The 20,398-nt window shown below is 46.4% G+C and overlaps 1 long non-coding RNA gene across 1 annotated transcript; it reads left to right on the forward strand.

The window, feature by feature from the left end:
- Nucleotides 1–11,691: 11,691 nt before the first annotated feature.
- LOC141993730 (uncharacterized) lies at nucleotides 11,692–19,845 on the forward strand. The gene is made up of 3 exons (XR_012640933.1): nucleotides 11,692–11,795; nucleotides 16,936–17,066; nucleotides 19,735–19,845. It is a non-coding gene; the product is annotated as an uncharacterized LOC141993730 (long non-coding RNA).
- Nucleotides 19,846–20,398: the final 553 nt, after the last annotated feature.

Below are 20,398 nucleotides of genomic sequence, written 5' to 3' on the forward strand. Positions count from 1 at the left end.
GAGGTTTTGGAACAAATTGATAAATGAAACAGTAACAAGTCACCCTAACCAGATGGTGTTCACCCAAGATTTGGCTCTAGATAAAACACTGTCAGTTAACAAAGCCCAACCTGGCGAGAAGATCGTTGCTACCTACCCATCCCAAACACTTCCAACCAGCTACCACAAAAAATGCTCCATTAGTCTGGATCCTCCCCCTGACCATAGCTCTTATTGGTTTGCATTATATGCAAGTGACATAAAAACATAATGAGCTGTCTTAAGACAAGGCATAAACCCAACCCAACCCTATGCATGAGTTGGCAGTGCAAATCATAATCCACAATATAAAGTGCAGGCAAAGTGCTGAAACAGAGAAAAATCCAGGCAAATAAGCAAACTCACAGGCAGAAACTTTTGAGAAGGGAGAAAAAAATCCCAAGTTCTTGGAGTTTCTGCCCATATATAATTCCTTATCAGTAACCCCAAGTGTTCAGAAATCATGATCAAGTTACCCAAAACCATGAGTTTAGTTTCAAAATCACGAGATTAAAAAAAATCAGGGGAATTATTTGCCTTTGTTTTCCGAGCCACTAAGATCACGGTTTCAAGATTTTCTGTGCAACCATGAGGGGCAGAAAGGTCCTTTAAAAAAAAAATTAAAAAATGAAAACTGAGATTCTCACCTAATCACTTGCCTCTGGGAGCTGGAGTTTTAAGATAAACATTAAATATTGGTTGGTTTGTGCTTGAAGAGGAAAAAGCTCACCTTGCACAGTCTATCAGGGTGACAACTCATGAAGTCAGAATCACCAGCAAGAATAAATCATGAACCATATCTGAAAATAAGTTTCTTGTAAATTCACTTCCTGCTGGATGGGAGGGGGAACCTCTGATCTGGTGTCAGAACCTTCCTCATTCAAAGAAGCCACGGCAACTGCTCCATGCATCCTCCAAGGGTCTCGCAATGGATGCAAGCTGCATGGTACTCTTGAAGTACTCCAAGCCCAGGGTCTTGCAGTTGTGAAGTTGGATCCCCTCTATCATTACAACAATAAAATGGCTAGAAAGGGGCTCACTTTTAGAGGTCTCATGCTGTGTCATTTCTTCCATCATTGTAAGTTTATTGAATTTTGTACAAGATGTATTCCTGTCCCAGGAGGCCATTTTCCAGCTTGACTGCACCAATAACTGGTAGCTTAGGAATGCCATTTATTATCAGAGATGGGCTTCAGCTGCCAAATTCAAATCTAGATCATGAAACACAGAGTCTGGGGTTTCTAGCCCATTATAAAAATAGGAAAATACACATATGCATCTGTGCTGAGGTTTCAAGCTCCCACAGAGTTCATAAGATGTTTATATATGGAGGTTTCATTCAGCCCATCTACTTATTTGAGGCTTTATTTCCAGGAGCGTTTGCAGTCAGAAGCACTGCTCAGAATTTGACTTTCCTTAGCTGGGCTGAGCTAAATGAACTGAGTTTTTCCCTTTAAGAAACAAGCTCAGTTCAGTAGAATACTTTTAAATGTGATTTCTATCAGCAGAATTGGTTCCCAACCTTAACAATAAGAAAAATATGATTTCTAAGCTCCTTGGGGAAAGGACTGTGCCTTCATCTCTGCTCTGTACAAAGCTGTGCAGACTGACTGTGCTAAATAAGTAAGGATTTGGCTGGGGGAGAAGCAGCTGGGAAGTGGAACAGAGCGGCATCCAGTGGCACCTAGAGGAATGTGAACTGAGAAATAAGAGGATCTCTGTGTGCTATTACACTAATCAGAGTACATCGGGAGTAGCTCCTTACAGTTATTCTATATCCATGTCAGGACAAGGAAGAGCAGAATCAGGCCCATTGTGTATGTCTGTGGGCCTGGTCAGATCCGCGCACTGGACTGTTGTATGGCGTTAGGCTACTGTATAGATGTGACTGCCATACATTCTTCTCATGGATCCGCTCCATTACTTATCCGAGTAGAGCTGACTGTCTCCCTTTAGGGTGCAGGGTGAGCTGCAGGGTCTCCCAGTCTCTCTTTGCTTGACTTGTGAAACTGAAGATACTCGGAAATGAGATTGCAGTGTCAAAGGAAGAGTCTATGTTTGAAGGGAGAACTAAAAGTTTAGCTTGATCCCTTTATTTCAGCAGCTTCTGTGGTGTTCCTGGCAATCCAACAAACTGCATCCAGTGCTGACTCAGCACAGTACCCCACAGGCATGCACATCCCAGGAGGCACATTGTCGGGGCAGGGCTTGCAGGCTGACTCTGTCTGGCGGCTGAACAGAGGACTTTGCTCTCCAGCCAGCAGCACTGAATATCCTTTTAAAAGAATAAAGATTAAAACAACAGCAGAAGACTTGTATTTTCCTGCCACTCAGTGTCGGAGCGGCTCAGCTTCCCTTAGTGCAGCAATATTGCCGGCTGCTGCGCTAGCTGTGCAAGCAATCCAGCAGGGGACCCAAACCAGGCAGGGATTCTCTTTATGGCTTCAGGCAGACAAGCTGCTTTTACACTCCATTAAAAAATTCATAGCGCCATGGATTATGCAAGAACCACCTCCAACAACAACATCAGTTTCCTCTGCAGTTAGAAAGCTTGGGTTTAAATTTCCCTTGTAGTTTTAATTGAACCTGGGGAAATTAAATTATTTTCATAGTCATTATAAACTAAACCAATCTTGGTGGCTGAGTTTATATTTTTAAATCACTGTTTGAAAAGAGAAAACGGCATTTCTGTGATTTGTCAATGTTGGAGTTCTTACGAGGGTTCTGAGTGTTTGTAGGACTCCCTGGGAGCCTAGGCAAATGCCAGATAAATAGCTTAGGCAGCACAATAATCAACAATTTAATTTCTTCTAAGGCTGACAGTCAATTTTAACTCAGGAAGCTGGTCTGACCTCAGGCAGCTTTTTCAAACAGCAGCTACATAATACTCTAAATCCACAATGCGCTTCACAAAGCAAGAGCGCTGTCACCCCTAGAAGCTGCTTTTGGAGGAAGGAAATATTAAGAGAATATTTGTCTCTTTAAAATAAATCTCAGCTATAGATTTGATTAAAAATGTTTTCTGACAGCTGAGTGCCTAAACTCTATAGCTGTATTGTGGAGGGAGTTTGGTACAATGGTTAGCCCAAAGGATGGAGATCCAGGGCACCTAGCTAATCTATCTGTTGAAGGATTTATATTGCTACCTGTCACCATAGTATCTGAGTGTCTTCCACATATAATCAATTCCACTAGTGAAGTCCCTGGACTTTATGAAGTCTCTGGCAGGTCTTTCTTTTTGCAGTAAAATTCTGCTGGGGGTATTTTTTATTTGTTTGGCTTTATTTGTTGGCCAGCCAGAACATATTACCCTTGTACCCCAGAGTCTGCATTGGTTGCCAATCAACTTTGGGGTGGTGGTGGGGAGTCAGAGTATTCCCGCCTCAACGGCTTGTGTCCTGGTTATCTAGGAGATCAATAGCCTGGCTGTCACAGAATCACAGAAGTGTAGGACTGGAAGGGACCTCAAGAGGTCATCTAGTTCAGTCTCCTGCAGGGAGGCAGGACCAAGTATTACCTAGACCATCCCTGACAGGTGTTTGTCTAACCTACTCTTAAAAACTTAGAATCATAGAATATCAGGGTTGGAAGGGACCTCAGGAGGTCATCTAGTCCAACCCCCTGGTCAAAGCAGGACCAATCCCCAATTAAATCATCCCAGCCAGGGCTTTGTCAAGCCTGACCTTAAAAACTTCTAAGGAAGGAGATTCTACCACCTCCCTAGGTAACGCATTCCAGTGTTTCACCACCCTCCTAGTGAAAAAGTTTTTCCTAATATCCAACCTAAACCTCCCCCACGGCAACTTAAGACCATTACTCCTTGTCCTGTCATCTTTTACCACTGAGAATAGTCTAGAACCATCCTCTTTGGAACCACCTCTCAGGTAGTTGAAAGCAGCTATCAAATCCCCCCTCATTCTTCTCTTCTGCAGACTAAACAATCCCAGTTCCCTCTCCCCATAAGTCATGTGTTCCAGACCCCTAATCATTTTTGTTGCCCTTCGCTGGACTCTCTCCAATTTTTCCACATCCTTCTTGTAGTGTGGGGCCCAAAACTGGACACAGTACTCCAGATGAGGCCTCACCAATGTCGAATAGAGGGGAACTTCCAATGATGGAGATTCCATGACCTCTGTAGGTAATTACTTCCATTGCTTAACTACCCTTACAGGAAGTTTTTCCTAGTGTCTAACCTAAATCTCCATTACTGCAATTTAAGTCCATTACTTCTTGTCCTGTCCTCAGAGGTTAAGGAGAACAATTTATCACCCTGCTCTTTATAACAACTTTTTATGTACTTGAAGATATTATCATGTCCCTTCTCAGTCTTCTCTTCTCCAGACTAAACAAACCCAGTTTTTTCAATCTTTCCTCGTAGGTCATGTTTTCTAGACCTTTAATCATTTTTGTTGCTCTTCTCTGGACTTTCTCCAATTTGTCCACATCTTACCCGAAGCATGCTTGCCATGACCTTGTGTAGCCATTGCACTAGCTCAAAGTGAGTGTAAATTGTGTTTTAACACCCTGTTTGCGCCTTAAAAGGTGCAGGGCAACAGAGACGCAAGCCCAATCTCTTCCTGTCTGCTCCACCCCATTGGCATTCATCTGATATGCTTTTGCTGTATTTCCCTAGGGTTCAAGGGATCCAGGCTCATGGTGCTCCCTTTAGCTCATAGGTTCCCAAACTGTAGGTCATGACCCAAATGGGATCATGCCATCAGCAGATGGGGTTTGGGTCCAACGGGCCAGATTTGGCCTGAGAGATGATGCCGTCTGCCCCCGAAAGACGGCATCAGGAAGCTGCCATTGTGCTCTGTAAAACAGCAGCCTCCTCACAGAGTGCCCTCTCAAGTACAGTGCACGTGAGGGCATGCTGTGTGGAGGCTGCCATTTTACAGATCAAAATGGTGACCCTTGGTGCAGCATTTGTGGGGCAGGTCCAGACACGTTCGGCAGTCTCCTGGTGCGGCGTTTGTGGGGCAGGTCCGGACACGTTCGGCAGTCTCCTGGTGTGGAGTTTGTGGGGCAGGTCCGGACACGTTCGGCAGTCTCCTGGTGCGGCGTTTGTGGCGCAGGTCTGGACACACTGGCTGTGCAAAGGTGGCTGTGTGGGTGCCAATTTAGCTATTTGCACCATCCAGCTATACTAGTATCCAGCTGAGGGACTTGCATGCACAAGATCCTTGTCTGTGGACAGCAGCCTCATCAACAGAGCATCCTCTTTGTTTGAACTGGTAGGAGCCTATGCTAGCCTTTTCTGAAATGAGACTCTGCAGTGGCTTGTATGCTCCTGAAGGCAGGGCCCATGTCTTGTTTTATACCACCCTGAGTACCCTGCTGGGACCACCATTTCGGTAAACCTAATTACAAGCCCTTCCCAGAGCAGTCAACTCACCTGGAGATGGAGAATGAGAACCTTTCCGCATGCAACATTTACAGAAGATTGTCAATGCTCCTTAGCTTGGCCATGCCACAGTTCCTTTGGTCTTACATTTACACTATGGTCTTTGTTCTTTTTTTAATTCATGTAGTGTAATTTTTTATCTATAGTCTATATAATAAAACAGAAAATATCATAATGCCACTACATAAATCCATGGTACACCACACCTTGAATTTTGCTTGCAGTTCTTGTTGCCCCATCTCCCAAAAGATATATTAGAATTGGAAAAGGTTCAGAAAAGGGCAAAAAGCTACATAGACAGGCTGATCCGGGTGCGAAGCTGTGCAGCGTGAGACAGTAGTTGGAGGACTGCTGGATGCGGAGTCGTTAGGAATGTATCCACATGTACCTGAACCTAAACTCACTGCAAAGTGGAGATCCTCCTGTTTCAAGGAGGCTTACTTATTGCGACCTAGGGCCCCAAATAATTAGCTTTTAAAAGCTGTTGTGTGGGGAGGCAAGGCACTGTAAAGCTAGTCGGCTGTACCATGCCTGCGCAGACAGGCCTTCGTCTGAGGTAGTGCTGTAGTGGCAGGGGCTGTGGTATCTGGGGGTCCGTGGTTACATGCCCCTTATCTGTGATGTTATTTGCTCTCACTTCAAAACCTGTAAAGTGCCTCCAACCACGATGGGACCTTGTAACTGACCGATGTTTGATTTGTAAATGGGTGACTGTGCTGGTGCGAGCTAGGAACCGCTGCTCCACGTCATGCTTTGTGGGGTGCTCCACGCTTCCCCTCACAATCTGAGGGGACACCTCAGTGCTGGGCCCTACTGCAATGCTGCTGCTACCTTCTGTTCTGCTGGGTGCCCTGTCGCTTGCTTCAGGCCTCAGGCTGCTCCACACCCCACACAGTAAGGTCTATATCCGGTAACTCCGGATATAGGCAGCCCGAGGGATCTGTCACCCAGGAAGTGCCAGTGACCACTGATCCTGCCAGTGATTAACCCTGGAGTAGAGGAACTCTTGAGGGCCCTCCCGGCCCTACATTTCTGTGATTCTATAGCCACAGGGTTTCTAGTATCAGTGGAAATAGTTTATTGTCAGGACTGAACATTGGGGACCAAATTCAGCTCTGGTGTAATCAGCCACACGTCCCATTGACATCATTGGGGTTATACCACAGCTGAATTTAGCTCATCACCTCCAGCCAGTAAGCTCTAAATGCGTCTAAATTTAGTTGCTAAATGCATTTGGATGCTGAGCCACTGACATTGCAAGCTGAGGTCCTTTCCTTCGAAGTGCAGGGTCAGCTGGGTCTGAGCTTACTGCTAAGCAGAGATACCAGCACCTCACAGCCTCCAGCATCTCCCTAGGGAGTATCAGAACGCAGCACAGGTTGGCCAGCCAGGTAGTGTGGGTTAGTTGGTGATACTCTGAGCTATGCAGATTGTGTAGTTCATTATCTCCCGTTCCAAAAGAGCCTTCTAAGACTTTTCACATAAACTGACAGCTAAGGGGACATTTCTGCCTCTGTGCATCTGAAGACTCCAACTCCAAAGCATTTTACACACTAGTAAATGGTCCAGCTCTGGAATGAGTGGTGTATTAAGCCCCCAGGCATGAAAGAGTTGAAGCACCAGCTTTTGAGAAACTAGCAGGTTATCTGCAGCTCAGCTCTGACAGAATCCTACTATCTTCCACCCCAATGACAGGTGAATGTCAAAAGATATGGAGTCTGACTTTGATGCTGATCAGCTTCCGAAAGCCGACCCTTATCCAAATTATTCTAACTTTGTGGGGCTGAAATTTGCAAGGAACTTTCCTGGTAACAAATTTTCTTATGAAATTTCTGATACTTCCTGCTTCTGAGAAGTCTGGAATACCAACAGAATTATCTTTCCTGGGTACCCCAGTATTTCTATGGTGGAGCCCCGAGGAGCAGAGCAGAGCAGAGCTGAGTGAAAGTGAAAAATAATGATTAAAAGAAAGAAAAACAAAGTTCACCACATACTTCCAAGTCTCCAGAAAGGTTCCATGTGGATGTGAGGTTTTGGCAAAGGTGGGAAGGAGGGGCAGGGACTCGGACACCTTTTACTCACTGACACATGGTTCTGGAAAGCAAGGTGTTGAGGGATGTGACCCTTACTAAACAATGCTCTATGAGATTTACTGGGATATCCCGGTATGTGTACCTTGTAGTTCAGATGTGGGAGTTGTAGAGAGAAGTGTTCTTAGCCCACCACATAACTCATTCTTCTTCTGCTACCTGTAAATTGCTTCACTTAAGTCTGATTCAGGACACTGAGTTGTCTCATACATTAGGTTGTGTCACAGCAATGGGACCGCTTGCACTTCTGTCCCTTCTCTAGTCTGTGTGCATCCCCTCAGGTGTTGGCCTCATCCCCTCACTTGTCTTGGGGTGGAATTTCATAATTTTCCCAGTGTTAGAATCAGAAATTATCTGGGTATCTTCACCCTTTTCTGGTGGGAGCTGGATGTACAGGTGTTCAAAGCAACATATTAGCTTATCCAAGTACCTGCAACAAAGACCCTCATGTAGATCTTTGCCAATCCCTGGAAGAGGAGGACACAAAAAGAAAACATCTCATCAGCAGGCAGCATCTATGTGTCACACAGTTGAAAAGGAAACTGGGCCACAGTCCTCAGACCAGGCCTCAGAAGGGTTCCAGGCCAACATTCAGCATAGAAGAGCCAGATTCATATCAGAAGAATAACTGGGCATCAGTTTGGGAACTACCACGGCTTGGCGGTGACCAAAATGAGCACTGTTGTCAGCTAACAGGTTGTGAATGCCACAGGGGAGGAGGGAGCCCAAAGGCCAGGCTTTCAGAGAGTGTCAGAAGAGTTGCAGCACACATACCTGCTGTTCAACTCTGGTTTCAACCTCAGATTCGCTTAATGGTACACCACAGTCAACAGGAAGGTGCAGGTAGGGACTGCAGCCGCGTGTGCTTTCCCTTCAGTGAGACGTGTGCCATGTGCCACAGAATGCTACTCTCGCCACTGCTTTCTTTTGCAAACTAGTATCTTGATGACAGATGGCTTGAAGGAGAGGCCAGAAGGGGAATTACAGAGTTTCTGGCCTACTTATGGTATGTGACATTTTTATGTTACCCAGTCTCGTGGAATCCTCTTAAATGCTCAGTAATCAGCACAAGTGCCAAATTCCATTAAATACTTTGCTAGCACAAAGCCAAAGGTTCAACTATCAGGACAGCTTTTGCTTTAAATACACGTTTGCAGCTTCCCAGGGGTGTGTGGCAATCCACTAAGCCCCTGCAGCATAGGGTGGGGAACTTGTTATTGTAGAGAAGAAACAAGAGAGAAGCACATGGAGTTTTCCTGCGAGTGAGCTGAATTGTGGGGAGTTACAGGCCCTCTGTACACTGTACCTGTAGGTCACAATCTTTTCCCTCCTGGAAAGCTAGCCAGAAACCGCCCCTCCCTGCATCCTGTTTAAAGGTCACAACCCATGATTTGCCTACAGCTGAATATACAATTTGCAGCACGCCCTCCCCTGGCTTTGGTAGAACTGCAGAGCAGCAGGCCCCCATGATCACTGTGTTTGTATATTTTGACACCAATCATTTATATTATGGTGTAACCCTTCTGCCAGGTGGAGCCAGCAGCAACCAGGGCCAGGTTCAATATCTAGGGGTTCCTTTCCATTGATCCAACACAGAACTGGCTCGAGCCCCCACCCAGTAACCTGGGAAATTTACACACCATGCCTGGGTGCCTCTGAGAGGCAATATTTCCCCACGTGCAAGCAAAGAGCCTAAGTGTAGAAAAGACACTTTTAATAAAAGGAGGGAAGTAACTCGGAGTTAATTTGGGAAAACACCACAAACAGGATTCATAAATAATAAACTGTGAGTAAAACACCCACCCCCAAGTAGGTTGAGCAGTGTCCTTTTCCCCTCCGGTTCTTAAGTCCAGCAACCCAAAAGCCCCTTTCACGTGCCCAACCCTTCTCTGCACCCCACTCACAGTTGCTGTCCTTGGTCAGTGCAGACCCAGAGTTCAAAGGTGCGTCTGCAGCGTTCACCTCCCCCCGGGAGGGGTAAAGAGGTACCTTACTCGCTCTGCTGCTTGGGCACTTGCTTGCCGCCCCTCTCTGCCAGCCACTCTGCTGGCTGCTCCTGCCGGCCGCCTGCTCATCGCTCTCGCTGCGCCTCTCCACCAGCTGCCCATCGCGCCTCTCCGCTGGCGCCCTGCTGGCCACCAGCTCACCACTCTCTCTGCGCCTCTCCACCAGCCACCCTGCTGGCCGCTCATCATGCCTCTCTGCCACACCAGCCACTCGTTCACCAGCTGACTGTCATTCGCCTTCTGCTGCCATCTGCCTCTCTGCTGTGACCTCTGCACATCCGTCTCTTAGTCATTTTCAGCTCTTTACAGGCTGGGCAAAAACACTGCCCCATCCCAAGTGATTTCAGCTCTTAGCAGGTAGGGCAGAAACACAGTTCTACCACAACTGAGTTCAGCTCTGATTGGGCATTTAACATAACAAAGAGGCTCCTAATGAAGCCTATTTAGCTCTATTCTTTGAACAGTGGGGAGGAACAGGTTAAACAAGTCTACGGAGAACCCTTGAGAGTGTGCAGTCTCCTGGCTAGGGATACTTGTCCCCACCCCTCTTACTTTCACAGGGCTCTGACATTCAAGCCCCTGCTTAACAAGGTTCTTTCGACTGAGGGTGGCCCCCCTCTTTTGGGACAGGTTAAGCACAGTCCCGCTTTCCTGTATTCCTACAATAATTACAAAATTGGTAACCATATTGCACTACCCTGCATTCAGTACAAGGTCATTTGTACCTAACACCAGACAAAGTTGATCCTTTGATACAGCTGTATCAGTTAGCTACTTCACAGATGATGATCTTAACAACATGGGTTACTTCCCATCATTGGGATTCAGAGTCACCAGGCATTACTACCTGGGTTACATTTGTTCCTGTGCTGAAGGGACTGTCACTGGTCCATCTCTCCCACTCAGATAGCCTGAAGCATGGTTGACACTACCAACTTCTGTTGGTATAACTTCATCATGCAAGGGTGTGGAAATCCACACCCCTTAGCGACACAGCTTTACCCATCTAACCCCTGGTGCAGACAGCACTATGTTGACGGGGAGGGCTTCTGCTGCTGACATAGCTACCGCCTCTCGCGGAGGTGGATTAACGATGCTGACAGGAGAAGCTTTCCCGTCAGCATAGGTAGCATCATCAGTAAGCGCTACAGTGGCACAGCTGTACTGGTGCAGCACTATAAGTGTAGACAATCCCTGAGCCTTCCTCTCCCCCGGAAAGTCCCTTCTCTCACCAGGATGTGTGCGCCCCTGCTAAGGGCAGCCCCCTGCCTCCTTGCCTCAATGACTAGCTGTGGCTGGAAGGGTGGAGTGGGGGAAGGCTAGCAGGTCTACCTTCCATGCCTGACCCTTCTTGCAGGTGCTGTGGGGTGAGGCTCATGTACGTGCCCATCTCCTGGACAATAACCTGCTCCTGCCCTTTTAGCGAAGAACCTTTCTCCCTCTCTCTTACCTGACTGCACATGCAGATGGACATCAGGCCCATGGGAAAGCAGCCAAGGGGGGCATGGAGTGTGCCCTGCCCATGTACAGAGAGGGCCAGGGCTGCAGACAACAGCATAGCTACTCAGAATGTGGGGAATTTGTGTGATATTCACATTCCCACAGCTGCTCCATGCTTCCCTGCTGAGTGGACCCTGTGGTCCCATCCTCCCGCCTCACACCTCAGGCACATCACTCAGGGTAAGCGCACCAGTGCTCAACTTACTTTCTCAGATGCTCACTTCAAGAGGCCGGGAGAGCTAGCTGAGCCGGGTCCCTCAACTAGCACAGCTTGACTAGAATTGGGAGTTTCATTCTGGAATTGTCTGGTGTGGAAGCGCTGGCTAAGGTTCAGCTCCAGTGTGATCTAATTTAATGGCTACAGAATAACTCTCTCCAGACAGTGCAGAAAACCCACCATTAGATCTAGATGACACGTTAATAAGCAGACAGAACCTTGTTTCAAAACATTTCAAAACAAAACATTACATTCATCACCCTAAAAGACAAAGACAGACAACAGGTCCTGAAAGTCGGTGAAACCTCATGTTTTCCCTGATTAAGACCTGAAACAAAATGTAACAGCTGTGGTTAAAAATACCTCATCTTTGCTGCCTTCCACTCCATCAGGAAAAACTATATATAGACTGAAAGGGTCTTTACATAGAAAGCCTTGGTGACAATCGTCTTTTTTCCCTGGGAGCTGAAGCACACTGAGCCATGCAGTACTGCACCTAGAACAGAAAGATCCATGACAGCCTTCAGCGCTCGCACAGTCTGTGTTCCATAATTTAAGCAGTGAGTAATTATTTTCCCTTTTAATTTGATAAGACAAGTGAAGGCAGCTGCCTACATTTCTGTCAAACAATAATCAAAGGGACCTAATTTCCCTGCAAAGCTGCATGATGCAGTCGGCCCCAGATCACTCTCAAGTATTTTTGTGCCAACTGCCCTTCAGGTAGAGGCTGGACTGGCTAAATTTCCCTTCTCCATTTACTGTAGCTATTTATTCCAGAAACTGGCTGATAAAATCAACTTCGAAGTGCAAAAGGAGCTATAGCTAATAAGTGGAAAGCCCAGCTGTTGCAGTATATAGCAATGGTTGATATGTTACATCAGCGCTGAATGTCTTAACTTGGTTCTAGGGGGAGATGTGATGTGCTAGCATTTTTCAGACAGGACCTATGCAGAGGATCATCTGGCCAGATGGTCATTAAGTGACAGAACACAGTGGTTGAACGTATTCATCTGCAAACTCACTCCTCAGAACTCCAGCTGCCTTGCAGCTACCTAACTAGTCCACAGATTTGCTTTGCAGCTGTCAGAACCCTCCTGCTGCCCGTGTAGCCGCCAGACCCATCTCCTAGCTGGTGACCACTTCCAGTTTCCAAGAGTCACCTATCCAGAAACTAGGTATTGACCTCAACGTAAAAGACTAGGAGGACTTGTGGCACCTTAGAGACTAACAAATTTATTAGAGCATAAGCTTTCGTGAGCTACAGCTCACTTCATCGGATGCTGTAGCTCACGAAAGCTTATGCTCTAATAAATCTGTTAGTCTCTAACGTGCCACAAGTCCTCCTTTTCTTTTTACGGATACAGACTAACACGGCTGCTATTCTGAAACGTAAAAGACTGCATACCACTTTTCACAAGAGCAGGGGTGTTAACCCCAGTGTACTGGCCAAATTCCAACTCAGCTAATTAGATTCTGCCTCCTGGACTTCTCTTTGCCCTACACTGCTGTGCACATTGTCACATTTCTTCTGCAGAAGGAAGTGTCTGCATTTCAGTGGTGGGTGGCATTGTTATAGTGATCTCTGTGTGGGTAGCCTGCAAAGTACTTTAGAATTCTTTGTGATAAAGGATGTTTTGTAGATGTCAAGTGCAGTATCGTTATTTGGGTTTCCTGTCTGGCTAAGAACAAGAGTGGCAATGCTTCATGTCTGACGCATCATCTCTTCGGGATCTGCATGCTGCACTTGTAGAGAGGCAGGCTCAGCAACCTAACTGATCCATGCCATGTCTAACTTTAATCATTCTGTATTAAACCAGATGTCACGTGTGCCTGGTGCAGCTTGGTGTCTGGCCTGCTGAACAGAATTACCTGTTCTGGGGTCTATGGATATTTTGAGGTCAAATACTTAGATTAAGAGAACTGGATTTTAAAGTATCTGTCAATGAACTGCTGTGTGACTTTGGTTAGGTCACTGCCCCTCTCTGTGTCTCAGTTTCCGCTCTTTTTCTGTCTTTTCTACTATGACTGTAATCTCTTTGGGGCAAGAACTGTCTCTTGGTGTGTGTGTCTGTGTGTACGCACTAGCCAGCACAATGGGGCTGGGCACCTTCCTAAAAATCATCAATAACAGATTAATAGATTCCAAGGCCAGGAGGGACCAGTGTGATAATCTAGTCTGACCTCCTGTACAGCACAGACCAGAGAACTGCTCCACAATAATCCCTAGAGCAGAGCTCTCTGAAAAACATCCAACCTTGATTTAAAACTTGTCAGTGATAGAGAATCCAGCACACCCCTTGGTAAATTGTTCCAGTGGTTAATTGCCCTCACTTTTAAAAATGTACGCATTATTTCCAGTCTGAATTTGTCTGGCTTCAACTTCCAGCCATTGGATCCTGTTAGACCTCCTCTGCTGGACCCAAGATCCCATTATTAAATATTTGTACCCTGTGTAGATACTTACAGACTGTCACCAAGTCACCCCTTAACCTTCTCTTTGTTAAGCTAAATAGACTGAGCTCTTTGACTCTGTCACTCTAAGGCAGGTTTTCTAACCCTGTAATCATTCTTGTAGCTATTCTCTGAACCCTCTCCAATTTATCAACATCCTTCTTGAATTCTGGGCACCAGAACTGGACACACCATTCCAGCTGTGGTCACACACCAGTGCCAAATACAGAGGGAAAATAACCTCTCTACTCCTACATGTGATTTCCCTCTTTATGGATCCCAGAATCACATTAGCCTTCTTGGCTACAGCATCACACTGGAGCTCATGTTCAGCTGATTACCCCCTCCCCCCCAACACTGCTTCCCAGGTTAGAGTCCACCATCCTATAAGATGTGTGACCCATAGCCAGAAAGGGTTAAGCAGCTTGCTAATTGACCCAGATTCAACCTTTAGGGACATATTGGTAGATAATGTTTGTGGTTTTGTGTGTTTACATATATATTGTTAGAGGTTAACAATGTAATCAAGCAGTCCCTGTCTATGCTGTATTCTGTTAATTCAGAGATCAAAAGGAAACATTAACATTTAACAGAGTAACAGCCGTGTTAGTCTGTATTTGCAAAAAGAAAAGGAGTACTTGTGGCACCTTAGAGACTAACCAATTTATTTGAGTATAAGCTTTCGTGAGCTACAGCTCACTTCATCAGATGCATACTGTGGAAAGTACAGAAGACGTTTTTATACACACAAACCATGAAAAAATGGGTGATTATCACTACAAAAGGTGAGTAAGGAGAGTGATCACTTTACATAAGCTATTACCAGCAGGAGAGTGGGGTGGAGGGAGAGAAAACCTTTTGTAGTGATAATCACCCATTTTTTCATGGTTTTTGTGTATAAAAATGTCTTCTGTACTTTCCACAGTATGCATCCGATGAAGTGAGCTGTAGCTCACGAAAGCTTATGCTCAAATAAATTGGTTAGTCTCTAAGGTGCCACAAGTACTCCTTTTCTATTAACATTTAAATGAACTGTAAACATAGTGATATCACTGTATTCATCTCTCTTTGAAATGTATAGCAAATCACCTACAAATGGTGGAAAACAGGCAATTGCCTTATGTTAATCCATGTATCTAATTACCGGTGATGCTTAGAAAATAGGTTAACTTCAAAGTTTCTAGGATTCCTTATTGTTCGCCTAAGGACTGCAAGCTGTCAAAAAAGACATGGAACTGTATAAAGATGTCTGGGGTTCTGATCCTGTCATCTCAGATCTGCTTGATGCTTCATGCAGGGGAAGCTTAAGTCACAAGACTGAGATCTCCAGTCCTAATCTGGATCACCCTGAATATGAACATTGGACTATAACCTATGGACTAATTCTGAAAGAACTCTTTGCAATTATAAAGCTTACCATCTCTACTATTAATCTGATCTCAGAACTGTACTCGTGTCTGTATGCGTACTGATCTTTTAACCAATACTCTCTCTTTTTTTTAATACATTTTAGTTTAGTTAATAAGAATTGGCTGTAAGCGAGTATTTGGGTAAGATCTGAATTATTCATTAATTTGGAAGGTAATGTGTCTGATCCTTTGGGATTGGTAGAATTTTTTTATATGATGAATAAGATTTTCAGTAATCCTCATCATATTTGACCTGGGTGTCTGGGTGAAGGCCTAAGGCTGGGTTGCTTTAAGGGAAATGTGTTATTGGCTTCTGGGCGACCAGTGAGATATCATAGAAGCTGTTTTGTGCTGGTTTGGTAAATCTAAGTGTTGGAATATCCACCAGCTTTGGGGATTATTTGCCCCATTCTTTGCAATTCACCCTAATTGAGTGACGTCAGTGCAGCTCCCTGGGGATCCTGATCACAGATGGCCTACATTCTTTGTTTCTAGATGGATATGTTGCCACACACACCCCCTTTGCCTTCCTGGGTTACTCTGGGGCAGGCAACTCCCTTGTGTGCTGGGGTGCCTGATGTTGACAGTAAAGGCGATCCTGAGTCTCCCAGTGGTGATGGTGGGTAGGTGGGGATCTGCTAGCCACCCCTCGGCTGCAGCCCTTTTACTTACAAAGGAAATGAAGCTTGGTGGTGTCTCCACCTAGCTGGGTCCTGCACACTCTCACTGGCCTGCCTTGGGAGCCTCCAGGAATATACCTGAGCTAAGCTATGCAATGGTCTAACCCAAAAGTACCAATTATAAACAATATACAAACAATGTACAAACACTCCTTTACTTAACCATCTAGAAAAACATGCTATAAAAGACTGACATTAATTAAAATGTCACAACCACTTTAAATCAGCAGGGGGCATGTCAATAAATCATTTAATAAATGCAGTTTACAGTAGTAAACAGAGCTTACCCAACTCCCATTTACACTGGCACCACTTACCCCACTCCTGAGCGTGGCAATCCTCTGACTGCAGAGTTGTGGGTGCGTGTGAAGATCTTGAAGCTGGGGCCAGCGCTCCGTTGGTCCGACTGAGACAACACGGGGCAGGGCGATTCTACTGTGAGATCTTTCTATGCCGCTCAGTCCCTCTGGAGATGGGAGCTGTTCTTCCCAGAGGCCAGGAACCTGGCTCCTGGCTAGACGACAAGGCCGCTTCGTCTCTTCTTAGACTCAGGCACCCCCTTACAGTCTTGTTCCTGTCCCCCTTCCCCGAAAGCACTTTCCCAACCAAGACAGGAGGTGGTTACTCCCACTGCCTGCACTGCAGGCCCGCCTCAGTCGGCTCTGGGCTCAGCAACAGTCTCTGCCCCTCTGCTGACACCCAGCCGCAGGCTCCGCGGCTCCCCGCCTGCGCGATGCCCCTGCAGACTCTCAGCAGCTCGGACAGAGCGCCACAAGCTGCCTGAGTCCCCTGGCCCGGCTCTCAGCTCCCCCCACACCAGGGAGCCCGCCGCACGCTGCCTCTGCATCCAGAACGAGGGTCCCTTCGCCGCGGACGCAGAAGTCTCTCTCTTCCCCAAGGCATCATGGGAACTGTCATCTCTGAGGGTGGACTGCAGCATCCCAGCTGGAGCACTCCCAGTTCAGTTCCGAGGCCCCGCTAATAGAGGGGCCTACATAGACATTTAGCTGCATTAAAAGGAATATTGTTGACTTGCACCCAGCTTACCAAGCGAGTCAGATCGCTCTGTGTTAGTGACCTGTCCTCTGCAGGCCTCCCCCAGTCTTTGGGTCGGCTGCAAAACTGGGAGCTTCAACTTTTCCCCTCTTCTGTTTCCTCAGCACAGATACCGCCATCCCCCCTCAAGAGTGTGTACAGCACACGGCTGGCCGGGGAACTGATGAGGCCAATGTGTTCTGGCCAGCATTGGGCGCAGCAAGGACACTAGCTGCACCACAGACGCCTTGCAGTGGTGGGTACCGCATTTGCCATTCAGACCAGCCCACTGGGTCCAGAAATTGTGCCTCTAGCATTGTTAATAGCGGATGCTCTAGAGGAAGGTAGCCTGCCTCAGGCCCCCAACAAACATCTGACAAACTACGGGTATGCCCAATAATTTGGGGGTGAGGTGGGCTTCTACCTGACATGGCTCTTGCCCCTCCCTTCCCCACGGCAAACAGCACGCACCCTGAAGCATGAGAGTCAATTACCCATTTTAACTCAGCCTGTAGTGCTCCAGTGCTCTTGGCAGCCTGGAAATTGCTCAGCCCTTTAAAGACCCCACCCACACTGTCTGACTGGCTGAGCCCCGGCTGTGGAGAATTAACGCATACTGGCAAGCATCAGATACAGAGAGTGGGCAGGATTCCCTGGGTAGTCCAGGAGAACCCCACCCCAAAACACAGACCTCCACTAAGCTCTGCTTGGTCATCACAGCCCTCCCTCTGGGCCCTACTGGATCAACCAAGTCCATTCCCCAGGTGAGACGAGTGAGAGACTTTGTGCTCCAATCACTTCCTGAAACAGAGCAAGGCTTGGGCCAGGAAGTCATGCTGCAAATTACAATGGTGTAGGGATGGATTCTCCCTCGCTGACCATTTTGAAATCAAGATGGGATGTTTTTCTAAAAGCTCTGCTCTAGTAATGACTGTGGGACAGTTCTCTGGCCTGGGCTGTACAGGAGGTCAGACTAGATGATCACAATGGTCCCTTCTTCTTCACTCAGGGCACAGTCAACCTGTGGAACTCCTTGCCTGAGGAGGTTGTGAGGGCTAGGACTATAACAGGGATTAAAAGAGAACTGGATAAATTCATGGAGGTTAAGTCCATTAATGGCTATTAGCCAGGATGGGTAAGGAATGGGGTCCCTAGCCTCTGTCTGTCAGAGGGTGGAGATGGATGGCAGGAGAGAGATCACTTGATCATTACCTGTTAGGTTCAGTCCCTCTGGGGCACCTGGCATTGACCACTGTCGGCAGACAGGATACTGGGCTGGATGGACCTTTGGTCTGACCCAGTATGGCCATTCTTATGTTCTTCTGGCCTTGGAATCTGTGTGTCTATAGCCAGATCAAGCCCATCATATTGGTAATATGCTCCTGTATGCGCTGAATTGGGCCACAGTGGCTGGGAATCCCACTAAACCAAGGGGTCCTAAGCTTGGCAACATCAAGTGCTGCACTGGCAGCTTGCCAGGAGCCCAGGGTCTGAGGCAAATATGCATATAAATGTTCCTACTGTAAAATAGTAACTAAAAATGCACATGACCATGTCTGCATGCACTTGCATTCTCCTTGGCAGAGGTATAGAAATTGCTGGTTTGAATTCATTAGCAATAAATACAAAGCAGTGTACATACATCCCTAGTTACTGTTTCAAACAGAGCCATGGTCTGGGTCCAGTTTATAGATCTCCATGCGGACATGGTGGGGCACCCCAGCACTAAGGCATGGACTTATTCACAGCTATTGAGTCTAAGGGGTAGGTGCCCTTTGAATTGCTGAACCTGTCTTTCGTACAAGCCACCTTCTCTGCTGTGTTCCATTCATATCTGAGAGCGCATTCTCTGGCTCTGAGCCCCTGTAATCAGAACCTTGAGAACATATCTGTCCTACCTTTGTAGATAGCTCTGTGTCTTTAGGAAAGACTCCTTCCTTTCCTCATTGAAACAAACACACTACAAATGAGACAGAGCGCTTTGTTCACAATGTAGTGTCACGTTTTCTTAGCCGAATGTGGGATAATTCAACAACCAGAGTTTTGAACACCTTCTTTGAACTTATTTTTAAAAGTGGCTCCTCTTCACCATTAAAATACTGACTTGCTGACCCCTTAAGCACTGCCCATGCTTGTTTAGGATCAACAATCCTCGTCAGGGGAAATGTGAGCCAGAGATCTCAATTTAACATGCTTAATTGATTTGAACATAGTTAATTACTGAATTAGTCTGGCATTCTCATGGATGCTTTTTCTAGGGGGCTTCTGCCCAAACTCTACACTTATGAGTGTATCATGGGGGTCCTACTCTTCCCCCGCAATGCACATAGGGTGGCCACTGCTGCATCCCCAGAATACCAGACAGTCCGGTACTTCCAAGGATGGAGTAGGCCTACCCCGGCCGGCGTGACCCTGCCCCTGCTGGCATGCCCTCACACATACAGTGCCCACAGAGGGTGCCATTTTGAAGAGCACTGGGCCCGATTCTGGGAGATGTCCTGACCAGACCGGGTCAGAGAGAGGGACCCAGATGACATCACAATCTCCACCAGCTTCAGCTAAATCCCAGCCAGCACCTGGCATGTGTCATTTCCTTCAAATCCCCCCAACCCCCCAGTTCTTTTCTCTCTCTCTCTCCTTTTGCCTTCTGTTTAATAAGAGTCTGGCTTTGCCAGACAAGACTGTATATTTTGTAATGTTGCTATAAGCCTCTGACCAGAGAGGGAGTTAAAAGAAATGCCATAAACAATCGGCTCCTGATACAAGTTTACCAGGTCTCAGAGTGACTCTTACACTATGTGCTGTGGCTGTTTCTCCAGCAGTGAGGATGCAAACGAGAGTCGAGACCAGAGACAGAAGCTGCATTTCCTATCTTTGTTGTCCTTTCTCTCTCCTTTGTGCCTGTGCATTGTTTTGTCTTTTAGGAAATGGGATCGGACTTCAGCAACAACAGCTCCACCCTATCTCAACTAACTTCTTTCGATGACCACATCGACTGTCATACTATCTGAAAGAGCATCCGGCAAGGTGTCTTTCCTTATAAAACTCCCTGCAGCTACAGGGAAAGTAAATATGGTTAAAATAAAGGCCTTATTTAATACTTTACATTTCAAATGTTTTAACTGCTTTTCCTTCTTTTTCTATAGCTTTAATAAAAGGTTAAAAAGTTGTTGAAAGGAGTGTTTGCCATGGTACTAATGAGGCTGAGGTCGCTGGATGCCAAACCCCGAACCTTACTGAAACCTGTTTAATGTTGGACAGTTTCAGGGTCCTGTTAACATCTTTGACACTCTGGGCCCACTTATTCCATCAAATTAATGCAACATTTTTGGTGTCCCTGGTTAGGCTCAACAGGGCTCAACCCTATAGCTTTTTAATGTGTACAGCTCTCACTGAAGTCAATGGGCATTTTACACAGAATAAGACCTAAATGTCTGGGTCTAAGTAGTCACTATGTGTGAGTCCGGTATTTGTCATGAGATAGACTAGACTGATTTAATTACTTATAGTCAGAGTCTTAAAGAGCCCAACTTGTAATTTAGAAGACCACAGAAACCTATTACAATTCAACAGCTGTGTAAAGTGTGT

Source organism: Natator depressus, chromosome 9, assembly GCF_965152275.1.
Source record: "Natator depressus isolate rNatDep1 chromosome 9, rNatDep2.hap1, whole genome shotgun sequence".
Lineage (NCBI taxonomy): Eukaryota > Metazoa > Chordata > Testudines > Cheloniidae > Natator > Natator depressus.